We start from the raw sequence: 23,987 nt of genomic DNA, 5'->3' as shown, positions 1-23,987 counted from the left end.
GCCCATTTAATCCTCTAACATTCCAGGTGATCAGCCTGGCTGGAGGCCCCCCCCCCCCCACCCCCCCACGCCGATCAGCCATCCCCCTTCTTGGGCCCACCCCCTGCCCATGTGCCGCGCCTCCCTTGGTCCGCCTCTTGGCAGCTTCCACCCCCGACCCCTTCCCTGTAACCTGGTTCAGTTCCCTCCCTCGTCAGCAGATCATCCCCCCCCCCCCCCTCCCCCCGGCAGCACCAACCCCTTGTAACCTAACCCCTGCCATATACTGGCTGTATACACACCCCCCACCTCGCTCCCGTTGACTAGCTAGAGCAGCTCAAAAAGCAAAGAGAACCCGAACAGCCCCCCAGCAACTTAAACTTTAACTATAACTTTGGCTTTAACTTTAAAACTTTCAAACAGGCAAACACAAACACAAGAACACCCCCAATATGAAGTAAAAGAGCATGCCGAACGACATCGCTAACACGAAGGGCAATCTGTGAACAAATGCAAACATCCCTTAGTACACTCTGACTTGAGTCCATGGGTCCTCAGTTCGGCACCAGTCCATGCCCCTTAGCGAAGTCCATCGCTTCTTCCGGGTCGTCAAAATAATGTTGCTGTTCCCGGTATGTGACCCAAAGCCGCGCCGGGAAAAGCAGCCCGAACTTGACCTTTTTAAACAGAATCTCTTTAACTTGTCTGTAGGCTGCCCTCCTTCTGGCCACCTCCTGGCTCAGATCCTGGTAGATGCGCAGGGCACTGTTGTTCCATGAGCAGCTCCTCGTGCTCTTGGCCCACTGCAGAACCCACTCCTTGTCCACGAACCTATGGAATCTGACCACCATCTCCCCACCCCCGCTCTTCCACTGTCTTCTCCAGTGCCTGGACCTTCTTATCCTGAGCGTCCAGCCTCTGGTCAAGTCTCTTCACCGCTTTCTGGAGTGGTTCCAAATTATCCCGCTTCAGTGCTGCGAAGCTCTCTTTCATGACCTGCAGCATGTTGTCCAGTGCTGCCTGGACCGTCCGTTCCGTGGTCCGTTCATCGGCCATCTTTCCTCCCACTTGAGCTTCCACACCACCTTTGTTCAGCTCCTTCTTCGCCTGCTTTCGCTCCCTTCTGCTCCTTAAGTCCATACAACTCTGTATGGATTCAGATCTAGAGTGTTATTGCTTTTCACTCCAGCGCTCAAAAGTTCAAAAAAGTCGGGGGAAAAGGTCTTAAAGTCAGACCGAAGCGAGAGCCACCAAATGTGCGACTTACTCCCTCATAGCCGTCACCAGAAGTCCGTCCACGCTAAATTCTGACAGCTTGGGGGAAAATGCCCGCAACTCGCCTGGGAGCTGTCTATGTTGCCCACCATACAGGACTATGTGCCGAACCTTTGACAGGACTGGCTCCGTCTGGGTCCACTCACGGATCTGTGATACCATGACAGGCAAAGAGTCCATAAAATTTAGGGTTGCAATCACCTCACCTGTCGTGGGGGTTGACATGGGGCCCGTCGACAAAGGCAATTGGCTCAGTGCATCGGGATTCGCTATCCGGGTCCCTGGTTTATGCTCCAGAGAATACTCGTAGGCAGCGAGCAATAAAGCCCAGCGCTGGATCCATGCGGAAGCAATGGGCGGTTTTGGCTTATCCTCTCTGAAAACTCCCAGCAGAGTCTTATGATCAGTCACGATAGTGAAATGGCGGCCATACACGTACTGGTGGAAGCGTTTCACTGCAAAAAACACTGCCTGGCCCTCCTTCTCGATCTGCGCGTACTTCTTTTCCGCTGCAGTCAATGTGCGGGAGGCAAAAGATATTGGTCGCTCGGCCGCGTTCTCCATCTTTGTGGGACAAGACGGCCCCAATACCATACGGGGATGCATCACGCTGTTTTTGTAAATTCACCACTCTGTCTTAGAATTCCCCCTATACCAAAAAGGGCCGATATTCCAAATGGTGAACAGGGATTCTCACTCCCTGACTCCGATGCAGGCTTCGGTGGGTGCTATTCAGGTCAAACTATATTTCCAAGTTATTCCCCGGTATAACCCATACCTTCACCGAAGAATTTTACCTACTTACCCCTTAATAGCATCGATGTCCTGGGTCCTGCGTTATTAAGGAAGTGAAGTAAGCTAATAACCACTTTTTCAGGTTAAGTTATTTTATTATTATACTTTTTTTTTAAAGTTGCAAACACTTTCTTTACAGAAAAGAAAAACGATTAGTGATTCTGGATGCTGCTGGTTTGTTGTAGGGACCTTCAGACTCTCTCTCTCTTGTAGTTCTCCTCCCCTTCTCTCCTGTTGCTGTTTCTCTGTTTTCTCTGTTCTCTGTGTTCTGTCCTCCCCATTGCTGCTGGTTTGTTGTAGGGACCTTCAGACACTCTCTCTCTCTCTCTTTTAGTTCTCCTCCCCTTCTCTCCTGTTGCTGTTTCTCTGTTCTCTGTGTTCTGTCCTCTATCCTCCCCATTGCTGCTGGTTTGTTGTAGGGACCTTCAGACACTCTCTCTCTCTTTTAGTTCTCCTCCCCTTCTCTCCTGTTGCTGTCTCTCTCTCTCTTTTAGTTCTCCTCCCCTTCTCTCCTGTTGCTGTTTCTCTCTCTCTCTCTTTTAATTCTCCTCCCCTTCTCTCCTGTTGCTGTCTCTCTCTCTCTCTTTTAGTTCTCCTCCCCTTCTCTCCTGTTGCTGTTTCTCTCTCTCTCTCTTAGTTCTTCTCCCCTTCTCTCCTGTTGCTGTTTCTCTCTCTCTTTTAATTCTCCTCCTCATTCTTACTGGCGTTGATCTTCGAGCCTTCCACCTCCTTGAGGGGAGCGGAGCTCCCCCGGGCCGTGCCCCGGCCGCCAGCTGTTGCTGCCTCGCGTTCTACTGCTCTCTGTTTCTGCCTCGCACGTGGGGGGAGGAGGAGGAGCGAGGGGAGCCCGCGCTTAGTGCTTTTTGGCGGGAGAGATCGGGACCTCCGATAGGGGATGGGCTACGGGACTTAAAGGGGCATGGTGGGACACAACCAGGCCAATGGGTCCCCCTCTTATTCAGTACATCACAGTGCTTCAACACAGCACAAAGAAATCTATGCAAACTCTCTTTTTCTTTTTCCCTTTCTCCTGCTGCAGGTTGTAACAACAATTCTGACAGACTGAAATTGACTGCATTTTTGACAGAAGAGCTGGCCACAGTTTCTGCTCTTTTCAGCTGCCACCAACCTCTTGTGGGATCTTTCCCTGCACTCTCCCAGACCAGATATTGGCAGACTTCTATGTTTCAAATGACACATTCTGTATTTTCCAGAACAACGCGTGATGAGCAAAGGCTGTCCAGGATCATAGTGGGTAATTGCTGTTTTACCTGCCGGCTGGCCCCCAACTCCAGGTGTGATTCTTCTTTAGCAGAAGGTGCAACGGGGCCAGCGTAGTTGCCAGATTGGGTAGGAACTTCCCGTAATAGTTTACGAGGCTGAGAAAAGAACGAAGATGCGAAGTGTCAGTCGGGGCGAGGGTCTGTTGAATTGCGCGCACCTTCTCTGCGACGGGGTGCAAACCTTCACGGTCCACCCGATAACCCAGGTAGACTACTTCCTTTGCCTGAAAGACGCACTTTGTGCGACGTAAACGGACTCCACCCTCTGAGAAGCGTCTAAGCACAGCCTCCAAATGTTCCTGCTCCGACATCCCTGTAATCAAAATGTCGTCTAAGTGGACAGCGGCACGCAGTAAACCTCTCAAGATGCCCTCCAAGATGCGTTTAGAGATAACGCAGGCAGAGGATACCCCAAAGGGCAACCGTGTATATTTATACAGGCCCCGGTGTGTATTAATAGTTACATATGGCCGGGAGGCAGGGTCCTGCTCCAACTGTAGGTAGGTGTGACTCATATCCAATTTCGTGAACGAGAGTCCGCCTGCAAGCTTCGCGTAGAGATCTTCTATGCGGGGCATTGGATATCGGTGGAGCCGGGAAGCCGTATTCACTGTAAGTTTATAGTTGCCGCACAAGCGAACTGTGGCATCTAGCTTCATTACAGGTACAATTGGTGCTGCACAGTCAGCGAAACGGACGGGCCTGATAATACCCAAGGACTCCAAATGAATGAGCTCCCCTTCTACCTTCTCGAGCAAGGCGTAAGGCACCGGGTGCGCCCAGAAATAGCACGCCGTGGCTCCTGGTTCGACCTGGTTACGGGCTACGGCCCCTTTTATCTTCCCCAAACCGGGCTGAAATACATCTGGGTACCGTCCTAGTACCTCTGTCAACCCTCCAGAACCTGTTTGAAGAATGTGTTGCCACTGCAGCCACAGATGGCGCAACCAGTCCCGACCCAACAGCCTGGGCCCATGGCCGCGCACCGCGATAAGTGGGAAACGCACTTGGCTGGAAATAATCACGCATCCGTTATGCGTGCTGGTTCCAACTTTCCAGCGCAGCATCAAAGACATCTAAACGTCCATACAGAGGCATGTGTAACAGGAAAAAAACTTCCAACCCGTATCCAACAAAAATCCAGGGAGGTGGCTTCAGCAGTGTAGACAGCTATTCACTTTAACCCTCGTCACCAGTTTTGTGAGGGCCACAAAAGTTTTGTGAAGAATCCAGCACGAATTTGTAGAACAGAAAGAAATAACATTTATTTACAATAACATACATATACACAACAGCAGGAGTAACTCCATTGCTGCTCACTCCTCTCTGGCTGGTTCCATACTGGCCAGCTTTATTTATGCAGGGACCTGCTAATGATTTCTCGGCCTCCCTCATTGGGGAAGCTCCTAGTCCCTAAGGATTGTGGGATTGTCATTAGTCCCCAGCCAGTGGTAAGCAGGCAGGCTATAACACCGATGTAGGAGTCCTTGTTATCAAGATGCTCCAGGGATGAGTGTCGGGCTAGGGAGATGGCGTCTGGTGTGGACCGGTTGCAAATTGCAGTGGATCTGGGCATCCTGAGAGTATGGAGTTGATGTGCCTCATGACTAACCTCTCTAAGCCCTTCATTACGATCGATGTCAGGGCTCCGGATGACAGTCATTGAGGCACATTGCCTGGTTATTCTTTGGCACCAGTATGATGCTGGTCTTCTTGAAGCAGGTAGGGACCTCGGAACAGAGTAGGGAGCGGTTAAAAATGTCCGTGAACACATCTGCCAGCTGGTCCGCGCAGGCTCGGAGTGCACGACCAGGGACCCCGTCCTGACCTATTCCCTTCCGAGGGTTCACTTTCAGGAAGGGCGATCTGACTTTGGAAGCTGTGACGGTGGGTCTGGGACTGCTGGGCAGTCAACAGCAGATTGATGGTTGCCTGTTCAAACCGGACTTAGAATGGATTGAGTTCATCGGGAGGGGTGCACTGCTGTCCGAGATACTGCTCGGCTTCACTTTGTAGCCCGTTATGTTGCTTCGGCCTTGCCACAACCGTCGAGTGTCTGTAACGCTTGTCTGTGACTGTAGCTTGGTGGTGATATTGTCTCTTGGCATGCTGTATGGCTTTGCAGAGGTGGTAGCTGGATTTCTTGTATGGGTCAGGGTCGTGTGGTTATTGGGCGACAGGGGCTATTCACTGCAGCCGATAGGCTGATGACGCCAATCCCGAGGCCACAGACTGACACGGGTACCCACTACAATGACACCTATGCAACGACCGGGGCATGATCGACCGGTGCGTCGGCATTCTGAACATGCGGTTCAGGTGCCTGGACTGCATCGGAGGAGTTGGCAGGAATAGCGGGTCTGGTCCACGGGATGGAAGATGATGACAATCCACTCTGGGATAAGCTCTAGTGCACCGTTCGGCAACATCTGACTCCTGCCCACGGTAGCAATTTCCACCGTCCGCCTGAGTGATTCCTGAATGTGAACTGGCCATTCCATCACATAGTCCAATCAAACCCCTGGGGTGGTAGAGGTGGGATGGGGAGGACAGGGCTGGGATGGAGGGGGGGGGGGGGGGAAATGTAGTGGGATAAGTCCATTCCCACACCCTACCCCAGCGCCCCCCGTGGCCAGCCCAGACGATCCCTCGCACCCTTCTAACAGAGCACCGAGGCAGGCTGTAACGATGTGAATAGGTGTTTAATGTGAACAAGTGAACATATATGTGCAGCTTTGTGCCCTAGCTCCTATCGCTATCCTAAGTGCTGCACCCATGCCAACGTAACTGGTGTCTACCTTTCTGGCCTTACAGGCACAAAAACTACTCCTTGTTGGATCCCCAGACGGTACACAAAAACTGGAGGCAGCCTGCTGCAGTTCACGCCATGTGACCTCAGTCCCCTTTGGTGATCGGCTTCTGGGATGACAGGGCCTGGATGGTCGGGTGTCCCAGCTGGCTTGGTGCCGCCCGGATTTGCCCGCTTCCCACCACATGCCCCAGGGATGGGGGGTGTGGGGGGAATTCGAGGCGTTGTGTTATTCCAGCACCTCCCCTGTGGGAGTCACTAGCAAAGGCCCTATCACCTCCGCCTCCCTCGGGGTAACCAATAATCCCCAGGCTACTCCATGGGACTGGTGTGCGGCTGGAACCATCCTGAGGCTCCTGTGCCACCTGGCACTGCCACTTCTGGAGGCCCACACCCATCACAACCAGGGCCTCAATACCCGTGATCATGAGGCACAGAAAATGGACCACCTTCCTCTGGTACTGTGCCACATCAGCCAGTGTCTGCATCACCTCCCTCTGGGGCTGTGCCAGTGCCCAGGCAATGTTACCAACACTCAGCCATGGCCCGCTGTGACTGTGCCACCCTCTGGAGTACCGCTGCAATGTACAGGTTACCCTGGTACAAGGCTGCCTGTGATAAGGCAGCCCTGCTCTGGGCCTCGGCCACCGTTCCCAGAGATTGCCCCAGGCCTTGGATGCCCTGACCCATGGCCGATAACCTTTGCTTCTGTGATGAACGGTATTACGGTCGTAAATGGTACCTGACCTTTAATACCTTGCCCCTTTAAGATGCTTGGAACCCTGGGGGACTCCGCATCTGGCTACGCCCCCAGGAAACGGTATATAGGCTAAGGCTCCATGTGGTGAGCACACTTCTCTCGGATGCTGTTCAGTTCTCTGAAGATTAAAGCCTCTTCTCTCGAAACGGCCCACCGTAACCTCCGTACGTACTCTGCGGACCTTGCGAACCCCTCTCGATCCCCTCCAGACTCGGCCACGCTACAGGCCTGTGCCGTGCGGCGATCCGCTCACTCCGGGGGTTCCCCATGCTATTTTGATTATCTAACCTTGCTCTCGCGTCGTAATTGAGGGTGCTTCAATTTAATCTACAGACACATCAAGATGGACAGCGCTCTAAAACCGGAGAAACTCAACCTGGACACCAGGTCGCCGGAAGCACCAGAAATTTTAAAATATTGGCTCCGGTGTTTCGAAGACTATCTGGACTCCTCAACAACTGATGTCGACAGCACTCGCAAGCTACGTTTACTACATGGCCGGGTGGGCCACCGACTCTCCGCCGTGATCGAGAACGCTACGACCTAAGATGCGGCGGTCGAAATACTGAAGAAACGCTTCATAAAACCTACTAACGAGGTACACGCCAGACATTTGCTCTCAACCTGCAGCCAGTGTTTCCGGGAAACGCTGGACGAGTTCGTGGAAAGACTCGCGAGGAACTGCAACCACAAAGCGGTGACGGCAGAAGAGCACAGGAACTTGCATATTCGCGACGCCCTTGTGTCCGGTATCAGGTCCTCGTACATCCGGCAGCGGCTACTAGAAGACGGGGCAAAGGATCGCCAGGGCACGGTAACGCTCGCCTCTTCTCTCGAAACGGCCCACTAACCTCCGTACATACTCCGCGGACCTTGCGAACCCCTCTCGATCCCCTCCAGACTCGGCCACGCTACAGGCCTGTGCCGCGCGGCGATCCGCTCACTCCGGGGGTTCCCCATGCTATTTCTGTGGGCAAGGCCAGCACCCACATCAGCGTTGCCCGGCCCGCTCCGCTATCTGCAGCGACTGCGGGAAGAAAGGGCACCCAGGTTCGATTCCCGGCTGGGTCACTGTCTGTGCGGAGTCTGCACGTCCTCCCCGTGTGTGCGTGGGTTTCCTCCGGATGCTCCGGTTTCCTCCCACAGTCCAAAGATGTGCGGGTTAGGTGGATTGGCCATGCTAAATTGCCCGTAGTGTCCTAAAAAGTAAGGTTAAGGGGGGGGGTTGTTGGGTTACGGGTATAGGGTGGATACGTGGGTTTGAGTAGGGTGATCATTGTTCGGCACAAAATCGAGGGCCGAAGGGCCTGTTCTGTGCTGTACTGTTCTATGGCTAAAGTCTGCTTGGCTGGGCCCAGAGGCCACAAACGAAACCCTCATCAGGCCCAGAAATCAAGCTCCCGGTTTCACAGACACCATTTCTGCTATGTGGGGAAGTGGATACGCATCGAGTTTGTTACATAAAGGGTTAATGTGGAACTGTAGAACAATATCACCCACAGGATGAGTAACAGGACACACGACCCAAACCTAAGAGTCACTGCAATGTTGGACAGAGCACTGTGTAGAAGCAAGCATGGAGACAATTCCTAATTTGGACCTTTACTGTACTTATGTATATAGTTTCTGGTAGTTAATAAATACTTACTGTTGGGCGGTACGTGTCCAATGGTTAGCACTGCTGCCTCACAGCGCCGAGGACCCAGGTTCGATCCCGGGTCACTATCCGTGTGATGTTTGCACATTCTCGTCATGTCTGCATGGGTCTCATCCCCACAAACTAAAAAAGATGCGCAGAGTAGGTGGATTGGCCACGCTGAATTGCCCCTTAATTGGAAAAACTAATCGGGTACTTTAAATTTATTTTAAAACATACTTACTGTAGAACTACCAAAGTAAAATATATAATAAAACCTACCAAAGCACACCCGGGTTAGTGTGTGTATGACTGATGCAGCCGTGCTTTGAAAAATTATGGTGCAAAAAAGCAAGAATGTTTGGTTGCAATTAAGGCATCATACAAATCTTGGGCCCATGCAGTTTTGTTTGGATTAAGGGGGATTCCCTGTGTAGCTAATTAGATTTAAGCTTGGTAAGATGTTGTAGTTACTGGGTGGAGCTGAGGTATCAGGTACTTTGCAGGAAAGCAGAGTTTCAGCTGAGAGTTAGATAAAGCAGAAGTCAAGCATCTTGCTGTCACTAACTTAGTTAAAGGTATGTCTAGAGACAATTTAGCAGTTTATTTGCAAGTAGTTCAATTGATTAGGTGAGCCTAAACAAGTTGAGAAGCATCTTTTGGAAAAATACAGCCAGAGTTTCTGCATGGTTCTGACAGGGATCTCGGGTGAGATTCTCCCGTACCAGGCAGGGCAGAGGGTCCCGGCGAGACGGAGTGGTGTGAACCACTCCAGCGTTGGGCCGTCCCAAAGGTACACACGCGCCGATGATAGTGTGCCTATGCGCACTGCGCCCACTTTTTTTTGGTGAAGGTCTCAGTATGGGGGTCTCTCCCTCCCTCCCCAGAGGAAGCGCGCTGTTGGAGGGCATTGTTTGAAGTGGTGACGCTGCAGCGGGCTGTGTGAGGCGGGGTTTGAAGCGAGGAAGCGTCCTGGGGAGTGGGGCCGGGGCTCTAGTTGCAGTTTGTGGTGAGCGAAGCCTCGGTGCTGAATTGTTTTGGGTTTGACCCGGCCCGAGGGCGCCTCATCCTGGGCCGCGCTGCCGAGTGACAGGCGGCCCCCACTGCTCCCCCACCCCAAACACACTGGCCTCTCGGCGGGGCTGCTCCCCCTCTCTGCCCGGATCAGCCGCCTGGCCCGTGTGGAATTAAGGACCTCCCCCCAGCCCCAGTGTGCTCTCTACCCCCCCCCCCCCCCCCACCCTCCCAGTGTGCCCCCACTCAATCCCCCATCCTGCCCTCTCCCCCCCCCATCCCGTGTGCCATCTCTCCCACCCAGTGTATGCCCCGCCCCTGGGGTGCCCATTCTGGTGCCCGGCTCCCTCCCTCTCTCTGTGACTCCGGCTCCTATTTTTTAAAACCGTCGCAGCGTTTTGTTTTACAAGTTCGGGAGTGGGTTTATTCATTTCATTCATTTAATTTTTATTTCTTTCATTTTTCATTTTTTTTTACAAGTTCGGGTGGCGGGGGGTTATTTTATAAAATTTTACAGGAAAAGTAAATGCAGAGGTTTGGAGAGACGGAGACTCCATACTTACCGACACCGGAAGGCTTCACCTTCATCCAACAGGTTCCATTAGAGGAGCGTGTACGAGGCCGAAAGGGACCCTAAACCATTTCCTCCATTTTTATCAGCAGCAAACAAGGTAAGAGAAAATGGTGGGTCGCGAATGTCGGCCAGGTTGGGTCCCGAAGGTTGGCCGCTTTGTAAAAATGGGTCCCCGGAAAAATAGTTTGAAGAACACTGCCCTAACTGACCAGTATAGTGACAATACAAGTGCTGCGGAGCAAAGCACTCAGACAGGCATGATCAATATCTGGCAATTTTAACTCACTGCTTAGAGTATATAATGGTAATCTTTATTGTCACAAGTAGGCTGACATTAACACTGCAATGAAGTTACTGGGAAAAGCCCCTAGTCGCCACATTCTGGCACCTGTTCAGGTACACGGAGGGAGAATTCAGAATGTCCAAATTGCCTAACAGCACGTCTTATGGGACTTGCGGGAGGAAACCGGAGCACCCGGAGGAAACCCACGCAGACACGGGGAGAACGTGCAGACTGCGCACAAGTCAGTGACCCAAGCCAGAAATCGAACCTGGGACCCTGGTGCTGAGTGTTATTGATTAGAACACTTCAGGAAGCTGTGCAAAACCAAAACATCAAAACGCATGAGCTACAACCATGCTCGTTGGCTTAGGTCAAAGATTCCAGATTCGATAATGTGGACATCTCAGTTAATGACCATCTCATAAACTTTAATTTGGACACGGGAGCCAGTGTCAATTTCCCATTAGACAAAGAACCGTGGCTGAAAGACCTCTGGTTTTGCTGGTTTCTGACAGGCCAGTAAACAGTGGGTAGCTAAGGCGAGATACATGTCCTCCTGGCTGTCCAGAGCTTTCATGAGCAGCCGCTTTACTACATTTACCTTTCAGCGGTAGCGGCCTCTGGATTTTTGGCGGGAGCAGGGGCCTGTCGGGAAGGTGAGTACCTGTATACAAGTCGGGCGGTTGCTAAACCAGTGACACTGCACTTGCAGTGTCCCCCACCCTTCCACCTCCTCTAACCTAAGGGGTTGAGGGAATATCAGGTAAGCTCTTCCTTTCTTTTTGTTGTTTTTTTATCTAGAGGGGATGGCAGGGAAGGCAGTGCAATGTTCCTCCTGCAGAAAGTTTGAGGTGAGAGACAACGTCAGTGTTCCTGCTGATTTCATCTGTGGGAAGTGTACCCTTCTCCAGCTCCTCAGAAACCGTGTTAGGGAACTAGAGCTGGATGAACTTTGGATCTTTCGGGAGGCAGAGGTGGTCATAGATAGAAGCTTCAGGGAGGTAGTTACGCCAAAGAATAAAGATAGATGGGTGACGGTGAGAAGGGCTGGTGGGAAGCAGTCAGTACAGGGATCCACTGTGGTCATTCCCCTTAGTAACAGGTATACCGTTTTGGATACTGTTGGGGGGGACGGGGGACATCTTACCAGGGGTCAGCCATGGGGTACAGGTCTCTGGCACAGAGTCTGTCCCTGTTGCTCAGAAGGGAAGGGGGGAGAGGAGAAGAACATTAGTCATTGGTGACCCCATAGTTAGGGGGATAGATAGGAGATTCTGTGGGAACGAGAGAGACTCGCGGTTGGTGTGTTGCCTCCCAGGTGCCAGGGTCCGCGATGTCTAGGATCGTGTTTTCGGGATCCTTAAGGGGGAGGGGGAGCAGCCCCAAGTCGTGGTCCACATAGGTACCAACGACATAGGTAAGAAAAGGGATAGGGATGTAAGGCAGGAATTCAGGGAGCTAGGGTGGAAACTTAGATCCAGGGAGTTATTATCTCTGGGTTGTTACCTGTGCCACGTGCTAGCGAGTCGAGGAATAGGGGGAGAGAGCAGTTGAACACGTGGCTGCAGGGATGGTGCAGGAGGGAGTGTTTTAGATTCCTGGACAATTGGGGCTCATTCTGGGGTAGGTGGGACCTCTACAAACAGGATGGTCTACACCTGGACCAGAGGGGTACTAATATCCTGGGGTGGAGGTTTGCTAATGCTCTTTGGGAGGGTTTAAACTAGTTCAGCAGGAGATTGGGAACCTGAATTGTAGCTCCAGTACACAAGAAGCTGAGAGTATTGAGGTCATGAGTAAGGTTTCAAAGTTGCAGGAGTGTACCGGCAGGAAGGAGGTGGTTTAAAGTGCGTCTACTTCAATGCCAGGAGCATCCGGAATAAGGTGGGTGAGCTTGCGGCATGGGTTAGTACCTGGGACTTCGATGTTGTGGCCATTTCGGAGACATGGATAGAGCAGGGCGAGGAATGGTTGTTGCAGGTGCTGGGGTTTAGATATTTCAGTAAGCTCAGGGAGGGGGAGGGGTGGCATTATTAGTCAAGGACAGTATTACGGTGGCTGAGAGGACATTTTATGAGGACTCGAATACTGAGGTAGTATGGGCTGAGTTAAGAAACAGGAAAGGAGAAGTCACCCTGTTAGGGCTTTTCTATAGGCCTCAGAAAAGTTCCAGCGATGTAGAGGAAAGGATTGCAAAGATGATTCTGGATAGGAGCGAAAGTAACAAGGTAGTTGTTATGGGGGACGTTAACTTTCCAAATATTGACTGGAAACACGATAGTTAGAGTACTTTAGATGGGTCCATTTTTGTCCAATGTGTGCAGGAGGGTTTCCTGATGCAGTATGTAGATAGGCCAACAAGAGGCGAGGCCGTATTGGATTTGGTACTGGGTAATGAACCAGGACAGGTGTTAGATTTGGAGGTAGGTGAGCATTTTGGTGATAGTGACCACAATTCGATTACGTTTACTCTAGCGATGGAAAGGGATAGGTATACCGCAGGGCAAGAGTTCTAGCTGGGGGAAAGGCAATTATGATGCGATGAGGCAAGACTTAGGATGCATCGGCTGGAGAGGAAAACTGCAGGGGATGGGCACAATGGAAATGTGGAGCATGTTCGAGGAACAGCTACTGCGTGTCCTTGATAAGTATGTACCTGTTAGGCAGGGAGGAAGTGGTCGAGTGAGGGAACCATGGGTTACTAAAGCAGTTGAAACACTTGTCAAGAGGAAGAAGGAGGCTTATGTGAAGATGAGACATGATGGTTCAGTTGGGTCTCTTGAGAGTTACAAGTTAGCTCGGAAGGCTCTAAAGAGAGAGCTAAGAAGAGCCAAGCGAGGACATGAGAAGTCTTTGGCAGGGAGGATCAAGGATAACCCTAAAGCTTTCTATAGATATGTCAGGAATAAAAGAATGACTAAGGTAAGAGTAGGGCCAGTCAAGGACAGTAGTGGGAAGTTGTGCGTGGAGTACGAGGAGGTAGGAGAGATGCTAAATGAGTATTTTTTGTCTGTATTCACACAGGAAAAAGAGAAAGTTGTCGAGGAGAATACTGAGATACAGGCTACTAGACTAGAAGGGCTTGAGGTTCATAAGGAGGAGGTGTTAGCAATTCTGGAGAGTGTGGAAATAGATAAATCCCCTGGGCTGGATGGGATTTATCCTAGGATTCTCTGGGAAGCTAGGGAGGAGATTGCTGAGCCTTTGGCTTTGATCTTTAAGTCATCTTTGTCTACAGGAATAGTGCCAGAAGACTGGACGATAGCAAATGTTGTCCCCTTGTTCAAGAAGGGGAGTAGAGATAACCCCGGTAACTATAGACCAGTGAGCCTTACTTCTGTTGTGGGAAAAGTCTTGGAAAGGTTTACAAGAGATAGGATGTATAATCATCTGGAAAGGAATAATTTGATTAGAGATAGTCAACATGGTTTTGCGAAGGGTAGGTCGTGCTTCAAAAACCTCATTGAGTTCTTCGAGAAGGTGACCAAACAGGTGGATGAGGGTAAAGCAGTTGATGTGGTGTACATGGATTTCAGTAAAGCGTTTGATAAGGTTCCCCATGGTATTGCAGGAAATACAGAGGCATGGGATTCAGGGTGATTTAGCAGTTTGGATCAGAAATTGGCTAGCTGATAGAAGACAAAGGTGGTGGTTGATGGGAAATGTTCTGACTGGTGTCCAGTTACTCGTGGTGTACCACAGGATCTGTTTTGGGGCAGCTGCTGTGTGTCATTTTTATAAATGACCTGGAGGAGGGTGTAGAAGGATGGGTGAGTAAATTTGCAGATGACACTAAAGTCGGTGGAGTTGTGGACAGTGCAGAAGGATGTTACAAGTTACAGAGGGACAAAGATAAGCTGCAGAGCTGGGCTGACAGGTGGCAAATGGAGTTTAATGCAGAAAAGTGAGAGGTGATTCATTTTAGAAGGAATAAGAGGAAGACAGTACTGGGATAATGGTAAGATTCTTGGTAGTGTGGACGAGCAGAGATATCTCGGTGTCCATGTCCATAGATCCCTGAAAGTTGCCACCAAGGTTGAGAGGGTTGTTAAGAAGGTGTGTGGTGTGTTAGCTTTTATTGGTAGAGGAATTGAGTTTCGGAGCCATGAGGTCATGTTGCAGTTGTACAATACTCTGGTGCGGCCGCATTTGGAGTACTGCGTGCAGTTCTGGTCGCCACATTATAGGAAGGATGTGGAAGCATTGGAAAAGGTACAGAGGAGGTTAACAAGGATGTTGCCTGGTATGGAGGGAAGATCTTATGAGGAAAGGCTGAAGGACTTGAGGCTGTTTTCGTTTGAGAGAAGAAGGTTAAGTGGTGACTTAATTGAGGCATACAAGATGATCAGACGATTAGATAGGGTGGACAGTGAGAGCCTTTTTCCTCGGATGGTGATGTCCAGCACGAGGGGACATAGATTTAAATTGAGGGGAGACAGATGTCGGAGGTAGGTTCTTTACTCAGAGAGTAGTAAGGGCGTGGAATGCCCTGCCTGCAACAATAGTGGACTCGCCAGCACTAAACGCATTCAAATGGTCATTGGATAGGCATATTAATAGAACAGTACAGCACAGAACAGGCCCTTCGGCCCTCGATGTTGTGCCGAGCAATGATCACCCTACTTAAACCCACGTAACCCGTATCCCAACAATCCCCCCCATTAACCTTACACTACGGGCAATTTAGAATGGCCAATCCACCTAACCCGCACACCTTTGGACTGTGGGAGGAAACCGGAGCACCCGGAGGAAACCCACGCACACACAGGGAGGACGTGCAGACTCCACACAGACAGTGACCCAGCCGGGAATCGAACCTGGGACCCTGGAGCTGTGAAGCATTGATGCTAACCACCATGCTACCGTGAGGCCCCTGGATAAGGGAATAGTGTAGATGGGCTTTAGAGGGGTTTCACAGGACGGCGCAACATCGAGGGCCGAAGGGTCTGTACTGCGCTGTAATGTTCTATGTTCACGCCCTTTCCCACCTTCCCTTCCATTGGGGAGAGAGCGGGTTCGATGTCATATCGGCGAGCAAACTCAGTCTGTTCATGATTGCTGAAGCAAGGACCATTGTCCGACATGACAATGGATGGTATGCCATGCTGGCAAAGATTGATTTGACCTGCTGGATCACACAGCCGGCTGTTGCTTTGGGCAACTGCGCTACCTCTGGGCAATCTGAGAAGTAGTCAGTGACAACCAGGTAGTCTCTCCCATGAAAGTGGAATAAATCCATACCGACTTTATGCCACGGACTGGCAACAACGTCTTCCAGTTACATGGGTTCCTTGCTCGGCCTGCAGCAAAAGTTTTGGCAGGTATCCCATTGCTCAACCATACCCGCTATGTCCTGGGTGAGGTCAGGCCAGTAGATAGTCTCCCGAGCTCTGTGTTTGCATTTTTCAATGTCCAGGTGCCCTCTATGAAGCTTTTCGAACATAAGCGGCCTCAGCGAGTGTGGGACGACAATCCTGCCTTAAAAGACCATGCACCTCACTGAGCTTGGCACACAGCACGCAGAGCAGGAGCTTTTTGGCAACCTTCCTTGAGACACCTGTTGACCTTCTTAAGTACCGGATCCGTGGCCGTTTCTGCCTCAATGTTTCATCAGATATCGGCAGTGTTGCAGCTGCCATGTAGCTGAACTTCATCAGCCCCTAGACAGATTCATTCATGGATGCAGTGCTCGAAAGTGTGTCAGCGACAGCCAGAAGCATGCCTGGTGTGTAGACCAGGTTGAAGTCATAAGTCCATAAGAGGGTCGTTTAGTAGTTTGGTAACAGCGGGGAAGAAGCTGTTTTTGAATCTGTTTGTGCGTGTTCTCAGACTTTTGTATCTCCTGCCCGATGGAAGAAGTTGGACGAGTGATTAAGCTGGGTGGGAGGGGTCTTTGATTATGCTGCCCGCTTTCCCCAGGTAGCGGGAGGTGTAGATGGAGTCAATGGATGGGAGGCAGGTTCGTGTGATGGACTGGGCGGTGTTCACGACTGTCTGTAGTTTCTTCCGGTCTTGGGCCGAGCAGTTGCCACACTAAGCTGTGATTCAGCCATATAGCATGCTTTCTATGGTGCATCTGTAAAAGTTCGTGAGTCAATGTGGACATGCCGAATTTCCTTAGTTTCCAGAGGAAGTATAGGCCATGTTTTACTTTCTTGGTCATAGCGATTTTTGGTGATGTGTACACCTAGGAATTTGAAGCTGTCAACCATCTCCACCTCGGCCCTGTTGATGCAGACAGGGGTGTGTACAATACTTTGCTTCCTGAAGTCAATGGATAGCTCTTCAGTTTTGCTGACATTGATGGAGAGACTGTTGTTGTTATACCACTGCATTAGGTTCTCTATCTCCCTCTTGTATTCTGCCTCATCGTTGTTCGAGATCTGACCGACTATGGTCATGTCGTCAGCCCACTGGTAGATGGAGCTGGAGCCAAATTTTTCCCTGTACTGTATAGTAGGGGGCTAAGTATGCAGCCTTGTGGGGTCCCGGTATTGATAACTATTATGGAGGTGTTGTTGTTTATTCTTACTGATAGTGGTCTATGGGTCAGGACGTCGAGAATTCAGTTGCAGAGTGAGGAGCCAAGTCCTAGGTTTTGGAGCTTTGATATGAGCTTGGCTGGGATTATGGGAATCTGATATAGGAGTCCTTCTTGTCAAGATGCTCCAGGGATGAGTGTAGGGCCAGGGAGATGGTATCTACTGTGGACCGATTGCGGCAGTATGCGAATAGCAGTGCATCGAGGCATTCTGGGAGTATGGAGTTAATGTGCCTCATGACCAACCTCTCTAAGCACTTTATTATGACTGATGTCAAGGCCACCGGGTGACAGTCATTGAGGCACGTTGCCTGGTTCTTCTTCTGGTATGATGGTGGTCTTCTTGAAGCAGGTGAGGACCTCGAAACGGAGTAAGGAGAGGTTGAAGAGTTTCCTTCATGACCCTCGAAGCATATGCCACCGGCGGCCAATCCCCATCCGCACTCTGTTGCAACAGTATTGCCCCGATCCCATCCTAAGTTACATCCATGGAGATTTTGGCCTTTTTGGCCAGATCGAAGAAAGCCAGGACAGGCACCGTTGTCAGAGAATTGGTGCTTTCCATTCCTGTTTGTGCTTCGGTGACCACTGGAAGACAAAATTCTTCTTCATGGATTCCCTGAATTGTGATGTCTTGGAGGCAGGGTTGAGGATAAACTTTCCCACAAAGTTAATCATGCCCAGAATGTGCAGGACGCCGTTTTTGCCTGTGGGCCGTGGCATCTTGATGATAGCCTTGATTTTCTCATCATCTGATTACACCCCGTTTGATGATATCCTATCTCTCAGTAAGGTGATAGTATCAATGCCGACTTGGCATTTTGTCTGATTGAGTTTGAGGCCATTCTTACTGACCCTCTGGAGAACTTGAAAGAGCCTTGCATCATGCTCCTCACATGTGGATCCCCAGCTTATTATGTTGTCAATATAAACATGGTCACCCGGCAGCCCTTCCACTCCATGGCCTGATTAAATATTTCTGACGCAGCACAGTAGCATTGTGGATAGCACAATTGCTTCACAGCTCCAGGGTCCCAGGTTCGATTCCGGATTGGGACAGTGTCTGTGTGGAGTCTGCACATCCTCCCCGTGTGTGTGTGGGTTTCCTCCCACAGTCTAAAGATGTGCAGGTTAGCTGGATTGGCCATGCTAAATTGCCCTAAGTGTCCAAAATTGCCCTTAGTGTTGGGTGTGGTTACTGGGTTATGGGGATAGGGTGGAGGTGTTGACCTTGGGTAGGGTGCTCTTTCCAAGAGCCGGTGCAGACTCGATGGGCCGAATGGCCTTCTTCTGCACTGTAAATTCTATGATAATCTATGATAATGAAGGGCATCCGCTGAAAGCAGTACCGGCCGAAGGGCGTATTAAAAATCTAGTCTTGTGCATGCTTCATCAAGCTTGAGCTGCAGAAACCCTGAGATGCATCCAGCTTGCTGAAGCATGTTGCTCCAGTCACTTTGCACATAATTTCCTCCCTCTTTGGGATGGGTTGTGCTCCCTTTTAATGCTTGTGTGAAGATCCTTGGGGTCCATGCTAATTCTGAGGTCTCTATTCCGTTTCTTTACTCATATCACTGAGTTTACCCAGTCAGTAGGCTCTTCTATGCGCCTAATGACACCCAAGGTTGTCATCCGCTGCAGCTCAGCTTTGAGTTTCTCCCTCAGCAAAGCTGCACCCGTCTGGGCACATGCACTACCAGTCTGGCATCCTCCTTTAGTTGTATGCAGTAGGTGAAGGGTGGGGTGCCAAACCCCTGAAATACCTCTGGATGTGTCTCGAGATCGACTCCACCGAGATATGTTGGCGGGGTGCCATGCAATCTGCAATGTACACCCTCTTGACAAGCCCAAGCTCTTCACATGCCTGCGCCCCAATAAGCGATTCACACTCCGACTCCATCACGGTGAATCGTATTCTGCATGTTACCTCATGGACGGTGACATCAAGCTCGCATTCTCCCAAAGTTGGGATCCGAGTGATGCGAGGTTCAACCTTTAGCCACCACACTGCTGAGAACGGGATCAAGTTTGCTCTTGCTCCCGAATCAAGTTCGCACTTGATGGTCGTTCCAGTGAGCATTACCAGGATCATCCATCTGTCCTCAATGTTTCCTGCATTCGCCTCACTGTGACTGCAGACTGGAAGCATCACTTCTTTGTTTTGGCTGACCGAACCGTTTGAATCACAACCATATTCACATCAGCCCGGTAGTTGTCCCCTTTGCCCTTGTCAGGACGGTGTGGGATCCGGAGGCCAGGGACATTTTCTGTTTAATGGGGTGTACCGCGAGGGAGCAGTGCCTTACCCTATCGAGGTGGATGAAGCTCTCAGTGCTCCTGGAGTCCAGAAGACATGATGTCTTGTGCCCATCGACCTTCACTGCCGTCGAAGCGGTCGCGAGGTTGTGCGGTAGGGACTTGTTGATCGTGATGGAGGCGAGACGCGGCTAGTGTTGGAAGGCCCCTGGCTGGTTGGCGGTGGTTGCAGGTGACGAGCAGCCCAATGAGGTGCCCGACAAGCAGGGGTCCTGAGGCAGGGAAGATGGTGGCGCCCATGGCGGGCGACGTTAAAGATGGCAGCGCCCTTGGGCCGCACGTGTGAGGCGCAGATGATGGCGGCACCCACGGGCTGCACGTGGGGGGTGCAGGGACAATAGGTGCGAGCGAGTGGGCCTGTCCCACAGCAGCGAAATGTCCTTTCTTCCCGCAAGCCTTCCAGAGCACGCTCCGTGCTGGGCAGCGCTGCCAGAGGTGTTTTGTCTGTCCGCAGAAGTAGCACTTGGGGCCCCCCGGGGGTTGGTTGGCTGCCGCGCGGCGCAGTATTTGGGTTAGCTGGGGAAAGTCGCTGGTGGAGTCCACGATAGGGTGTTCGTTGGCGGGTCCATGATGTCCAGGAGGGGGAGGCCGTGCGGTCGGGCATTGCGGGAGGCGACTGTGAGTGAGATCCAGAGTTTCTTGGTCGCCGTGAGGTCAAGGGTAGCCCCTTCTAAGAGGCCCTGGCGGATGTACGCTGACCCTATGCCCGTAATGAAAGCGTCTCTAATCAGGAGTTCAGAATGCTCAACGGCCGAAACGGCCTGGCAATCGCAGTCTCTCGCCAGAACGTGCAGGGCACGCCAGAAATCTTCCACAGACTCACCGGGGAGTTGATGCCGCGTTTTCAGGAGGTGCCTGGCGTAGATGTTTTTGGTCTGCTGAGCATAGTTCTCCTTCAGTAACGCCAAGGCCTCAGCGTAGGATACAGATAATGGTAATACATAGAGCGCACCTGACAAAGTCCAGGATGAACCGATTGTTTGAAGGCATGGAGGATACTTGCAAGGGGTCCAGCCAATCATGCGCATATGTTCTGCCCCAAGATGGGAGCACTTTGGAGGTCATTCGACAGCGCCACCTTGGTGGTATGCATGTGGATTTGGAGCCCAGTCCTTGATGGCCATATTTAGGGTGTCGGACTTGCCGGAGCTGCTGATGGGAGCGGGGGCAGATGTTTTAGCCTACGTCTCTCTGATCTCTCGCAGGCGGGTCCTGATGGTGTGGAGGTTAGTTGCTCCACCCTGTGCCTGGGGGATCCAATGGAATTTGTGCGTCTGGAAAAGGTGAAATTTGCTTTGAAGTGGCGGATGAGGGGTTCCACAAGAGATGGGGTTTGTTTATACTACATTTCAAGGAGCTGGTTCACATCAGCTGTTAAGGGGAAAGGGGGCAAAGTGGGGTATATGGCTGAGGGAGGGGATTGGAGTTGTTTTTTTCGTTTGCTATGTTGTGTGTTTTAAAATGCTAAAATATCAAAAACCTGAATATTTAAATTTTTTTTTGAGATATTTGCTTTGTATTTGCACTGAAGTATAGAACCTGCAAAAGAATGCAGCCCTTTAATTAAACAGCAGTGCCAAAACTACCTCCCCTACCACCCCCACGGTTTCTAATTCCTGGTACCAACATTCCCAGGACCACCAGCAATTCTCGCTCTGCTAACACCTGGCACCCAGCCTCCCTCTGAACCCCAGCTTTGCTCAACCCCTCCCATTCCTCCGGCTCTGATCATCAACGCCCCTCCCTCACTGACAGCTCCATCACCAATCCTCCCCACTCACCTCACCACCAATCCTTCCAACTAGCCTCCCTACTCACCTTGCTACTCATCCTCCCACTCTCCCATGGATGCAGCCTACAAGAAAGTTAATTAGAAATTTTAAAACACAATCAGAGGCGTAAGCTTGGCAATTGAAAGGAAGATCATGGCCAGTTTATATAAAGAACGTTGTTGTTATATTTTGGAGGTGCCTTTTTTTGAATGAGACTCTGATACCCTTTCTGTCCTCGTAGGTGAACATGAATATGCACTGGAACTTTTCAAAGAGCAGGGACTTCTCCCAGAACCCTGAACAACATTTATCTCTCAACCAATAAGATTTTCTGAAATAGGTTATCTGGTCATTATCTCATTCACATTGGTGGGACCTTGTTGTTTGAAAATTGGCTGCTGTATTCCTACATCACAACATTGACTATACTTTAAAACGTATTTCTTTGGCTGTAAAGTACTGGGAACGTCCTGAGATTGAGAAGATAGTGCAGAAATGCAAATGTGTCTACAGCATAACAAAAAAATTGCAGCACAATTCCAAGATCTATTGATTTTTTAATGGATTTTATAGGAATATAATAACAGGAGCTAATTCAACTCTTCAAGCCTGTTCCACCATTCAACAAGATCATTGTTAATCTGTGACTTAACGCCTATACTTTGCTTCACCCCATATTCCTTAATGTAGGGCTCCCCAAACTATGGGTTACAACCAGATTGATCATTGGGGTCATGAGCTCTGAGGCAGTTATGGCCAGCATCAGCGCCTGGGAGACTGGGGCCCTCGGGCTACAGTTAATTATTTTCTGTACCATATAATTCTGGGTTTATTTCTGTGACTCTATCTGACCGACTAGCTGTCCCTGGCCTGTTGTATGACACCAGGTGGGTCCATACTGCTTAGATCTGGTCTGCTGCAGTCTGCTGGTTCGTGTTGTTTCATCCTGAGCCCGGTATAGAATCAGTAGTTTGTTTTGACAACAGTACAAAAAACATGAAATGGTTGAGAGTTACATATATTCATCAAGTTACAGTCACAAGCTGGAAACGTTTACACTTCCTTCCATGACCAGAGAGGGAGCTACACGCTTGGCTTTGCTTCCAGTCATTTTTGTGAAGAGTAATTTAAAAAAAAAACACATTTCAGCAACTGGTCCATTGCTATTTACCTCAATGATCTTGTTAACTGCAGGGGAGATTTTTCCAGATAGATTCACAGCTCTTACTGTTAGGAAGACTTATAGATTTCTGCTAAAGTCACTGGAGAGTAGTTTATGCGAGATGCCACAAACGTCTTAGGAGTTTCTGGGTTATTTTAATAAAACAAAACATAACCGAGAAGAATTGAATATTTAAAAACATACGAAGTATGCAGTAATAAAAACAAAAACAAAAAAGAAAATCGATAAATGCAGGTCTGGCAGCAACTTTGGAAAGAGAAACAGAGTAAACGTTGAGTCCATATGATTCTCCAAAATTGAAATGGGGTTAAAATGTGATTATAAAGGTGGAGGAGGTGGAACAGAATAGAGGGTTAGGGATAGGTCAGAGCGAAGGACAGACTGACAAAGATGTCATGGACACAAGGCAAAGGGAGTGTTAATGGTAGCATTAAGGACTAGAGGTTCTGATAGTGATTTAAAATGTAAAATAGCAGAATGTTTTAATAGCAGAACAAAGGGCCAGACTTACTGAGTTTACTCCGCGTTTTCTGATTTTATTTCAGGATTCCAGCATCTGCAGTATTTTGCTTTATTAAAGTCTGCAAGTGATGGCGTGGGGATGCTTTGGTTTGTACACCTAACAAAATAGAAGTGGCCTATGCATGGAAAACACGCAATTAAGGAGTAAAATAACGTTGAAGAGAACAAATATGTATTTATTATATAATTATAACATCCTCTCCGCTGTTGCCGTACTCATATTTTGTTTTCTTTAGTCACAAAACATACGGCAAACAATTACTCTCACATTTCCTATAACAATGTGAGTCGAGGTGAAGATTTTATTTTGCAATGAACAGGAGTGTTACACTTTGATTTCATAATGTTTAAAAGGCCTTAAATAATCCCAGAAGTTCGACCTAATCTATAGCTTTAGTTTTTCCAGTCTTTCTTCGAACCTACACAATCTTGCCCCGTAACCACTCTCCGAATAGATTTAACGAATTTGCCCCGGAAACATCATTAACCGCCCCAGGGAAGGGAAAGGAGAGGCCGGATCCAGGAGCGCTCTCACCTGTACATTGTCGCTGACAAGATACCTCCGCTGCCGGATCCAGGAGAGCTCTCACCTGTACATTGTGGCTCCGAGGCCCAGCGAGCGGGAAAACAGCAAAATGGCGGCTCCGAAAGCGCGTGTGGGAGACCCAACTGAGTCTCCAATCACGGCGGCCCTTCCCCCGCCCTGCCGCTCCTCCAATGGCAGTCTCCGTCTCGTCCATGGTCGCGGTTGCCGCTCCTCCAATCACAGGGCCCCTCACAAGAACAGACTCTCTGATTGGCTGAGCCGCGAGGGCCGGCCGGAGAGCTAACCAGCGATTGGAGGAAACGGAGCAGCCGTGTGGAGGCGAAGGCCGGATTCTGCGACGGTAAAATGGTGCCAGCCCTGTCTGTGTGGTGAGAACGAGGGAGAGAGTGTGGGAGTGGAAAGCGGAAAGAATGTCTGGTAAGAGAGGGGAGGTGCGACAAGAGAATGAGTGGACGAGCGCGTTTCGTCATGCACGCGTAGCTGAGTATTTGACGGGCCAGAGGGAGTGAAGTGACACAGGCGTGGGTCAGAGCACGCGAGGCTGAGGAGGTGGGCGCGAGAGGACCTGGGCAGTAGGCAACATTGCCCAATTTCACTCTTGGCGTTTATTTATTAATGTATAGGCTTTCCAGCTCTTAAAGTATTTTTTTTCATCTAAACCCTCCTGGGCCTGGCTTTCCAGTTTGCAAAGTAATGCT

At 50.3% G+C, this 23,987-nt stretch overlaps 1 long non-coding RNA gene across 2 annotated transcripts in view; it reads right to left on the bottom strand.

Annotated features, from left to right (window-relative positions):
- The window catches only part of LOC119973242, a 113,491-nt gene extending 90,088 nt beyond the window's left edge, over nt 1-23,403 (bottom strand). For both annotated transcript variants that reach the window (XR_005462260.1, XR_005462259.1), the window contains exon 1: nt 23,333-23,403. This is a non-coding gene — a long non-coding RNA (uncharacterized LOC119973242). The remainder of the gene's footprint in view (nt 1-23,332) is intronic.
- Nucleotides 23,404-23,987: the final 584 nt, after the last annotated feature.

The sequence above is a fragment of the Scyliorhinus canicula genome, chromosome 11 (genome assembly GCF_902713615.1).
Source record: "Scyliorhinus canicula chromosome 11, sScyCan1.1, whole genome shotgun sequence".
Taxonomy (NCBI): domain Eukaryota; kingdom Metazoa; phylum Chordata; class Chondrichthyes; order Carcharhiniformes; family Scyliorhinidae; genus Scyliorhinus; species Scyliorhinus canicula.
Note: the sequence above shows the minus strand (reverse complement) of the source record. Positions and strands in the feature narration are given on the sequence as shown.